We start from the raw sequence: 10,228 nt of genomic DNA, 5'->3' as shown, positions 1-10,228 counted from the left end.
GGTATAGAGATATTCTTGTAGAACCCTCATCAACAAGTCTACCCCAACAATGGGATAAACCAAGAGGCCCCAAAATTAAAGCTGAACCAGTCTCTCAGATTGTTATAGCAAGACCTGGTAATATGGCTACCTATAATGACAACAGGTATACAAGGCAAATGATTCTGATTAATAATTTATTGGCGTGTATTACATATAGTATCAGTGCACACAGCCAGTATAACACCCCTCCCCCCATTCTGATTTTTTTTGCGGCGACAATCTCTCTGAAATGTTTGGATTCCCTGTCTATCTCATACCAATTGTGATTTATGTATTTGTTTCACTCCTTTTGTAAGCTTTAGAGATTGCATGCTTTCTACCTGTATAGTTTAAGAGATTAGCCTTTTACCTGTTCTATGTATAAATGTTTAAGAGATTGGCCTTCTACAGTGAAACAATTACATAAATCAAATTTGGGATGCAATAGATGGGGAATCCACACAAATAGATGAGAAATTAACACCCCCCCCCCCCCCCCCCCCATGAAAAAGGAGGGGGGGGGGTTTAGTTGTATCCATACTTCAAGTCCCTATGTAATTAGTACACAAGTTTATTCTCAATATCACGAAATAAAATCTTCAGTTATATACACACTGGTTGATACCGGTACATAGCATCAATCATTAATATTACATGTAATCACATTTTCAGTTTATATAAACACTGGTTAATACATGCACATAGCGTCACTTTGTAAAGGGTGAGGGGGCAGAGATTGAGAGAAGTAGGCTTAATAAGAAAAACAACAATCATTTTATGTGTTCAATTCAAACTTCATTTCCAAAGCAATTGACTACTACTGTAAAATGAATCCTGAACTTTCCATATGAAAATAACAGGGTGGGGGTGTTGTGTTGTTATGTGTCTTTAGTAAATGACTAATTGAACAAGACAAACATTTCATTGAAAATGTATATACACATGATATTTCAATTTGGTATAAAAATACTGATTTTTAGAAAAATTAACCTGGAAGAGTCACATTGCCATATTGAAAAATCATGTGTCTGCACCAATATCATAAATTGTATCAGCACCAAGCCAAATGGTTGATGCTGGTCAATCACAACAGTCACTTGGATCAGCATTATCATATCATGTAAGGAAATCTACATATTATTCAATCCTGGATAAGGAAAGGCATGAAATTTGTTAAAAAGCAACAAACAAATCAGATTTGATTTATTGCACTAAATTAACTAAGGTCGATTCTGTTGTCCATGATTTTAAACTTCTTTACTCTAACAATAGCTCTTTCTACATGCACCCTATGACTAGCAACTTTTTCTGTCATTTTCACATAAGATGATTCCAACTGGCCTGAAGCAGGAGCAAAGGGTGGTATATTTAACTTAAGCCCTATCTTTTCAAGGTCATTTTCTATACGAAAACCTTTATCAGCCATTACCCCATCTCCTTCATGTATTTTACCTTCTTTAATCATTTCTTTCAAAATCTTGAAAAATCCACTCTGATGGGCAATGTCATTGTCAGAAATTGAGCCTGAAAATAGCATTGAGGCAAATATAATAGATCCTCTAGGATCAATTCCAACTAAACCCTTGAGAGTTGTAGTGGATTTATAGTCAGAGTAAAACTGACTCTGTTTTGTTAACGAACTAGGCCTTTGAATTTTCACCTCAGCACCATCAATGATGACAAGAGTAGTAGGAAATTCTTCTTTAAATTTTTGTGGCATGTTGTCTATAATAATACTTCTGACCACGTGACTAATGGCCAGGACGGTCACAGTTTAAACCAGGGAGGGAATTTGGTCTTCATGTGATGTGAAATCTGAATATTGTGTTACCCATATACTGCAGTGGTGTTTGTATTCGAACAGGAATATACTGTGCTAAAATTCTGTGGATACGAAAAACATTTTTCTAAACCATGGCCTCCCAAGGTGAGTACACATCACGTAATAATACTTCTGTCTGGCCAAATAGGTACTAATCCAAAGTGGTAAAACATGAAATTTATCCAGTTACTAAAAATAACACTGCAGTCTTGAGGTGAAATTCCAAACAGCCGAGACATATGTTTAAAGTCAAAATTTTGTCGTAATTTGATTAAAACAAATAACAGTTGATCCTTCATACTAAGAATTCTTAGACTACTGATACTTTTCGAGTACTCAAATGGCTCATCCACAGGAACTAAAAACTGGTATATAACATTAAATGTTGCTGATGAAAATCCTGTATAATACTTAAATTCCTCTGTTTTTAAGTTATCATATCTCATACTCGACATATTGTAAATGCATTTTTTCACATTTTAATTTGTTGTTTTCTTCTCGGAGAGATATTATGACTTCTTCTAACTTCCTCTTCTCAGCAGCCATTGCTAATACATCAAGACTGTTTATATCTGCAATAAAAGAAATGAGTTTACAAAATATTGAACAATACTTGTAGTGGTTCGTGTGTTTACATATAGGCTCCCTTGATAACACCTATTGAACAACCTCGTCCCGAAGGAGCAGATGTTAGTGGGCAGACAAAGTTTCCAAAGCCATACATGATGCTTAACCTTGAGAGTACTGGACAAACAACACAACTGGCAAGACCTCAATGTATCATTTGAAAATTGTGTAGAGATTGAACAAAGGTCAGAGCAGCAGTGCAAGATGGTTTGCAGAAAGGAAGGGACGAATTACCGCCTCTAATTTTGGTTCTATCATGAATAGAAAAAAGGAAATTAATGACACATTTGTTAGAAATATTTTTGACAAGAAGTCTTTTAAATCAGCACCAACTTCATATAGGCAGGCCAATTAAAAAACTGCAAAACAAATGTACATAAAAAGTTCTGGAAACCATATACATGATGTTGGATTAGTTGTAAATCCCATATTTAGGTGTAACACCAGATGCCAAAATCTGTGAAAAATCTTTGACAGGTATTCTTGAAATTAAGTGCCCCTATTCAGCAAGATATTCTACTTTGCTGGAAGTTTGTGAAAATCAAACATTTTTTCCTAGAAATTTCAGGTTCAAAGTATGTATCAAAAAGATTGGTTCCAAGTTCAAGGTCAGCTCTTGATAACTGGAGCACCTTTTTGTGATTTTGTTAAATTTACTAGACAAGAAATTAATGTTGAACGAATTTATCCATGTATTGATACCATGCTTTCAGTGTTGAAAAAAATGAGTGATGTGTATGTCAATCACTTTAAACAATATTTTGCATTGAAAAAATAAACTTAGCACTGCATACCATTGGATTCTACTGATTCTTTTACAGGTTGACAATCTTCTGACACAACACTGTTATCTGTTGGCACTACTGTCGAATCCTCCTGTGTCTGTTGAACTTCAGTCTGTCCATTTTCGAAAACCCTATACAGTATACAAGTTCTCATAATAATTTAAGTATATAGTATATTGTAACGTGTAATGTGTGCATCTAATTTCTGCATAGATATTTCACATTTTGTTAATTCCTACGCCATAGAAACATTTCACAGTTGACATGAATTAATATGTTTTAAATCAATACCTGCCTTCAGGGCCGTAAATTAACCTTCAATTTGGAGGAGGCCGGAAATTAGGCGGGGGTCTGGGGGCCGCCCAGGCCCCCAGACGCTGAGCACATTTTGTGCACACTGAATACGTTTCGTGCAAAATCCTTGATTCTAGGGCCTTCTAAGATGTTACTTGACTAACTCATTCTAAAAGAAAGATTTGGAATGCTTTTTAAGGGAGGTATCATGTTCTTAGTTATTGGAAACGGACATAAATTCTAATGAACTTTAAATTTTAATTTTTTTTGGCTCAAAAGTTGGAGGAGGCAGCTGCCTCCTCCGCCTCCATGTAATTTACGGCCCTGGGCCTTCAACTAAAAGCTTCTTTGGCTCTGCTGTGTTGTCTGAATAATCAGGTGATTGTCGTTTCTGTGGTGTTGGTCTGCTCGTAGTAACTCGACCATGTCCTAAAGCTGACTTCGGGTCAGGGTACTTTTCTGATGGCCCTCCATCAACAAAATGCTGTAATGATTTTATAAAAATCCAGTTTTAAAAATCAAATGCTTGTTTTATCTCTTTAATAGCGAACACAGCTAATACAGCACTTAAATAATGATTTATATAAAACCCTGGGAGAAAACTAAAATTTCTGCAATCTGATTAAAATCAGCTCCTCGATCCGCACCTTTATTTCTTTTGTTTTGTCGCGAGTAGCAACAAAACAAAAGAAATAAAGGAGCGGATCGAGGAGCTGATTTTAATCCGATTGAAATTTCTGCTGCCTAAATTCTATGTACTGAGTATTTGGCAAATAGATATCGATTTAAATTGAATCTAATCAAAGTATGAACATTACAAAATCTGTACATACATCATAGAATCTACATGTAGCTGCGCTCAAACGGTAGTACCGTCAACATATTATTGAAGTGTTTTTGAAATGCACATGATTCATACAAATCTAATAGTCAGCTACGATTGCATTTTGTATTCTATTTTATCATTTTAGTGTAAACAGGGCGTCACTAATTTGGTGGTTCGTGATTGTTTACAAAACACACTAGTATCACTAGACCTAGACTGTCCACACGACTGGTGTACTGTATGTATGTACATTCTTTACAAACAGGACGAGAAACGCGAGTCTCAATCAGTCTAGTGAATCAATCTATTGGTGTATACATATAATAATAACTATCAAATAAATGCATTCATTCATCATTATTATCATACCTTTGTGCATACATAAAAGTGCTTTTATTTATTTCGATCACTCAAAAGACCGTCATCGGATACATGTGACAGGAAAATCGGACCCGGGACCCATGGTTCATCATTGAAGTGATCAACCCACAAAGGCATCATAACCAATGTTATCTCATCACCTCTATCCCACAGAGTTTGTTGTTCAGTTTATATGACCTCATTTATATCATATGACTATATGTGTATTTTAAGTACTTGATGATAACAATTTTGATTTATTGAATGACTTTTATTGGGAGAAATTTAATTTTCCCCCTAGAACTTAAACAGATACACACAGTGAATTCATGTAGATATTTACATGACAACCAGGGAATTTCAGTTATATCATTCATTATTTTATTTACCTGTATTTGCAATTTTGTTCCTTTTTCTGTATTCAGATTTTCATATTTGTATATACACATGTACATGTAACACACACACACACACACACACACACACACACATATATATATATAGATAATTAGATATTATCTCTTTCGGTCTGTGCGTGTGTGTGTGTTTCTAATGTACTGTAAATTGAATGTGCGGCAGCATTTGTACTAACTTAAATGATAAAAAAAATTAATTAGATATATGCAAGAATTTTGATAGAGAGAGAGAATAGTTAATTGTTTACATTAATTCAAGATCATTCTCCAGAAATTGAAGAGAATCAAATAAAAAAGACGGTTTTTTGGGGGGTTTGTTTTGTTATTGTTGTTGTTTATAATAGATCTGTTGAACGTCGTGTTTTTCAGTTTGCAATGCTTCCTTGTTTCTCAGTTCAACTAAATCTTACGTGTTTGCTATGAAGGACAACTCAATCTACCCTAGAAAATGCATGTGTACTTATTATACGTTAGAGTTACCTTTCTTAATATAGCTGCTGCAGCGATTTTCAAAACATATATAAAAGGGTTTAATCTTTACACTACGGGTGTATAATAATCTATAATCCTATTTTAAATCATTACGATTTACACGAATATCTAAGTCGCTTAGTAGAATATGTGAATCATTCTCCATTTACCCCCCCCCCCACATGTATACACAATGAACATTTAATTCACACTGGTGGATAGTCATAGCTACAGCAGCTACTGACTGTAGGATAATTACGTGTAATTTTTCATATACAGTGTACATATGTAATTGTTTACAAAACTACATGAATTGTTTTCTCGGTGTCAGGTTATCTTCTTATCATGTGCATTGTACTCCCAAAATGTGATGAAATACTATATCGACCTCTAATAAGTGTTACACGTTTAAAGTAATACTAGCTCTCATTTTGGTGTAGAATTTTGTTGTTGCAAAATTGTGATTTACTATTTCAATGACCAAAAAAACAAAAAAAAATAAGGTTTTAAAAACTATTGTTACTGATATTTGTATTAGAAAACCTATCCAGAGGCTTTGAATGAATTAATATCAGGCGCGTAACTGTCTACACGCAAGTACGCAACTGCGTACACATCGGCGAGAGAGAGAAATCTGCCGATAAAATATATATATGTGCCTCAAAAAAACTTTGCGTTATATAGTTCTGATTTGTAATTTAATCAACATAATTCAATCAAATTCAAAGTCACTTTAATGTACATCAGACATGTATGTATGTAAATGTAGGCGGGTTTAGGATATTCTTTGTTATCAGTAACATTTACCATTTATACCAGTCGAAAATAAGTGGACAATTTGTATTAAAAAAATGTAAATCAGACCTAGGTACACCTGATGACTTGACATTAACACTTTAGAAAATAATTTAATTGATTCTTTTTGTTTTGGACAAGAAACCCTAATTCTTTGCACAAAAACTAGGTGATTTCATAGGTAAACCCCAGGAGCTTCCGGGGATTTCGCCCCGCGGCCCCCACCTACTGGGGGTCTCAAGACGGCCCCCAGACCCCTTGCTGTACTTTGCGTACACTTCATTTTCTTTCTGGCTAAGCGGCTGGTTGTCTTCCCGTACAAATATATATACATGTATATATACATGTATATATATATATTCAATAGAACCGAAATCTTTAATTTTTTTTAAATCTTAAACTTAATTTTGATATTAACAATGACCATGGTTAAAGTTACATACAAAACTAGCATAACTATAGCACACTTTTTTTTTTTTTTATAGCAAAATAAAAAATCTAAGATTGAGAGCTATCATAACTTTAGATACTCTGATGTACCCATCGATTAACCGCACATGTATATACAGCGTGAATCGGTCATGGGGTGATCCGTCATGGAGGTTTAATTTTTAAAACCCCTTCTTTATCGAATTAAAGTTCAGAGTCTATTCTTGTACACGTAATGTGTATATTTTGCACCCAGTCATGAATCACCGACATTTCACAACGGACGGGCCGTCGATTTCTAGCCATAATACTTTGCAATATTAAAATGACCATGTACAGTATCTTCAATGTGAGAACTTCTACAGGAAATATACGCCCAACTATTGGAAGTTATTCGCATATGTCAGAAATGTTTATAATTATCTCAAAAGTATCAGGTTTTGGAACGTATGGTTATAATGCTCTGTCGCAAGTGTATATATATATATTGAAAAATCAGAATGACACATTCCATAAAAAACAATCTATATATATATATATATATATATATATATATATATATATATATATACATATAAAATACACACACACACACACACATATATATAATATATATTAATAATATCACAAAATTAGCGAAGAAATCGGCACAGTTGTTAAATAATTTGAAAGAATAAAATCCAAAATGATCACATAATAATCAACGATCAGTTCCTGCATCAATATGTGATCGGTTTTTTTCTTCTTCATATATATATAACAAATACAGAAAACCTTCACAAGTGAAAGTGACATAAAACAAAAAATTAAAAATGTATGAGGAGCAGTCATGCACATGGCATGTGTCGTTTGTATATATACAGTATTATTAATATATAATTGCATTAAATATTAATATGGTCAGCAATGCTGTATCGTGTCCATGTAGGCCTATTTTGATTTCTTACAGAGAGGATCCTAACTAATGTATCTAAAGCAGCATCTGACATAATCCAGGTCATCATTTTTTAAAAATAGTACTGTAAGGTTTTAAAGACGATACCTTAAAATGTTATACAGTGAATATTTTAAAAGGACGTGTTTTCATGTTCAATTAAATTTGAAAGGGGGGGGGGGGGGCACGACAAATTCTTTCACATCTAGCTTTGCTATGTCTATTGATTTTTTATTATTTATATATATATCGATCGGTTTCTACACTTGGGCAGTGAATGCATGATTTAAATTTTATACGAAGTGACTGGTTATCCATGTTTTTTTTTTTAATATGTAGAAAATGCACTTTTAAGGTACCTCATCACACTACAATTTTATTTAATGGCTCGTTAAAACACCTCTTGTGAAGTATGATTTCACCATTGAAGTGATAATGATACTTGTAAGCTCTCAATTATTTTATGTATGATTTTTTTGTGATATTCCCCGGAATGATTAAAAAGGTGTTTTGTTTGCAAATAAGAGATTCCTGAGTCCGAATTTCGCTGGGATTTGATGCATAATATGAATATCTAAGGAAACATGCCTAAACGACTCAGATAGACGTTGTAATTTTTTAAATAAAAAAATATCTATGAAAATTGAAAACGTTATTTGCTAATATTTTTTTTTATAATTATGGATAAAATCTTCAAAAAAAAAAAAAACAACCAAAAAAACCCCAAAAAAAACCCAACAAAACCATGTCAATTGGAAAAAAGATATATCAGAGAAATAGATTTTAAAAAGAAATTGAAATGAAATGAAATGGTCAAAATTCAGAAATATTACGATTTTTCTAATTTGAACCAAACCCGATCAGAATTATAAAAAAGTAGTCATTGAGAACATTGTAATCAGAAAACTGCATTCCCTTGATGTAAAATGATGGTTTACAAATTAAACGAATTTATAAAGGAAACTAATTTCTTGATGAACAGTGCATACAATTATCACCAATATGATTATTTTAGTAATTTCTATCAATTTTGATCGGGATGACGGTACTTTTTTCTCTTGTTTGAATATAATGATTATCTCTAAAATCTGGTCATTTTGTTTCAATTTCTTTTTATAATATATTTCTTCTATATATCTCTTTTCTAACTGACATTTTTTTTGAAGATTTTATCCGTAGATTTAAAAAAAAATTTAACAAATAACGTTTTCAATTTTCATAAATATTTTTTTTCTAAAAAATTAGAATTTTTATATCTGAATTATTTAGGCATGTTTTATTAGATATTCATATCATGCACCAAATCACAGCGAAATTTGGACCCTAGAATCTCTTATTTGCAAACAAAACACCTTTGTTTTTGTTTTTTTATTCTGGGGAAAATCACAAACAATTCATAAAATAATTGAGAGCTTGTATCACTCTTTCAATGGTAAAATGATACATATAAGAGGTGTTTTAACGAGCCATTAAATAAAATTTTAGAGTAGTGAGCTACCTTAAGCAGAAACAAATAGATCAGAAATGGGGTTTGGTATAGATATATAAAAAGGAATATCGTGATCATTCAAAACTTTGTGAAAGAAACCGTCAAATTACTTTCACAATGAACATAATTATGACTATATGAGCACGGAGAAGGGGGGTACAAACCCGCAAACAGGTTAAAATATTTTTCATAGCTCAAATACAAATGAGGAAACATCGTCAAAGACAGTAAGACACATCCTAAAAAAAAGTAGGGGCAGACAGCTCCCATTCCCTCTTAGAACTCTGTTCGGGCCTGTACTAGTTTTGAATATTGGAATTCCTTCACTCTAGTAAAAATGACAATAATATGAACAATATTCGGGAAATGAATTTTATATAGTGGAAATTAAATCAAATATTTTATGCAGAATTGTAAATATCGAAGATTACGGTAGTTCACTATAAGTTTAGTTTATAGTTTATTCACCAATCAAGGGCCCTCGGGGGGCATGTACATGTTAACAGGCAATTAATTATAACAATGAAAATAAATAACAATCATTTAGAAGTACTACCGGTAATACTGACAGAGTTCACACTTCTGCACTGCACATATCTATATAATTATATATGAAATACTGATTACAGACAAGATTTAAATTAACAACATGATAAATAAAATAACCCAACTGCCTCACACAACAGTTTCTGGGATAGCAGATAATGATAGTGTCGTGTGAATACTTATATAAAAGAGAATAATAGCATTATATGAAAGAATAAAACAAAAACAAAAACAACCCACAATATGTTGACCTGATTACAGGAGCACCAAGGGACAATGCCTGTTAACAGTCTGGTATTGTACCAGACCGTTGGTCTTGTACTCCCAGTAACCAAGACAGCTAACTATTGTAAAGTAAAGGAAATGTGTAGAATGCAAAGACATGTATTTGCAGTATCACATTACACTATATT

The 10,228-nt window shown here is 32.9% G+C and overlaps 2 long non-coding RNA genes across 2 annotated transcripts in view; one reads left to right on the top strand and one right to left on the bottom strand.

Annotated features, from left to right (window-relative positions):
- Positions 1 to 1,259: 1,259 nt before the first annotated feature.
- LOC125666706 (uncharacterized) overlaps positions 1,260 to 10,228 on the bottom strand; it is an 18,818-nt gene continuing 9,849 nt past the window's right edge. Inside the window, exons 3-5 of the long non-coding RNA XR_007366827.2 lie at positions 3,547 to 4,033; positions 3,265 to 3,386; positions 1,260 to 2,415 (exon numbers count right to left, since the gene is read on the bottom strand). This is a non-coding gene — a long non-coding RNA (uncharacterized LOC125666706). The remainder of the gene's footprint in view (positions 2,416 to 3,264; positions 3,387 to 3,546; positions 4,034 to 10,228) is intronic.
- LOC130050917 (uncharacterized) lies at positions 1,831 to 3,266 on the top strand. Its single transcript, XR_008799301.1, has 2 exons — positions 1,831 to 1,948; positions 2,485 to 3,266. It is a non-coding gene; the product is annotated as an uncharacterized LOC130050917 (long non-coding RNA).

Source organism: Ostrea edulis, chromosome 10 (genome assembly GCF_947568905.1).
Source record: "Ostrea edulis chromosome 10, xbOstEdul1.1, whole genome shotgun sequence".
In the NCBI taxonomy this organism is placed as follows: domain Eukaryota; kingdom Metazoa; phylum Mollusca; class Bivalvia; order Ostreida; family Ostreidae; genus Ostrea; species Ostrea edulis.
This window is presented reverse-complemented; position numbering and strand designations above follow the sequence as displayed.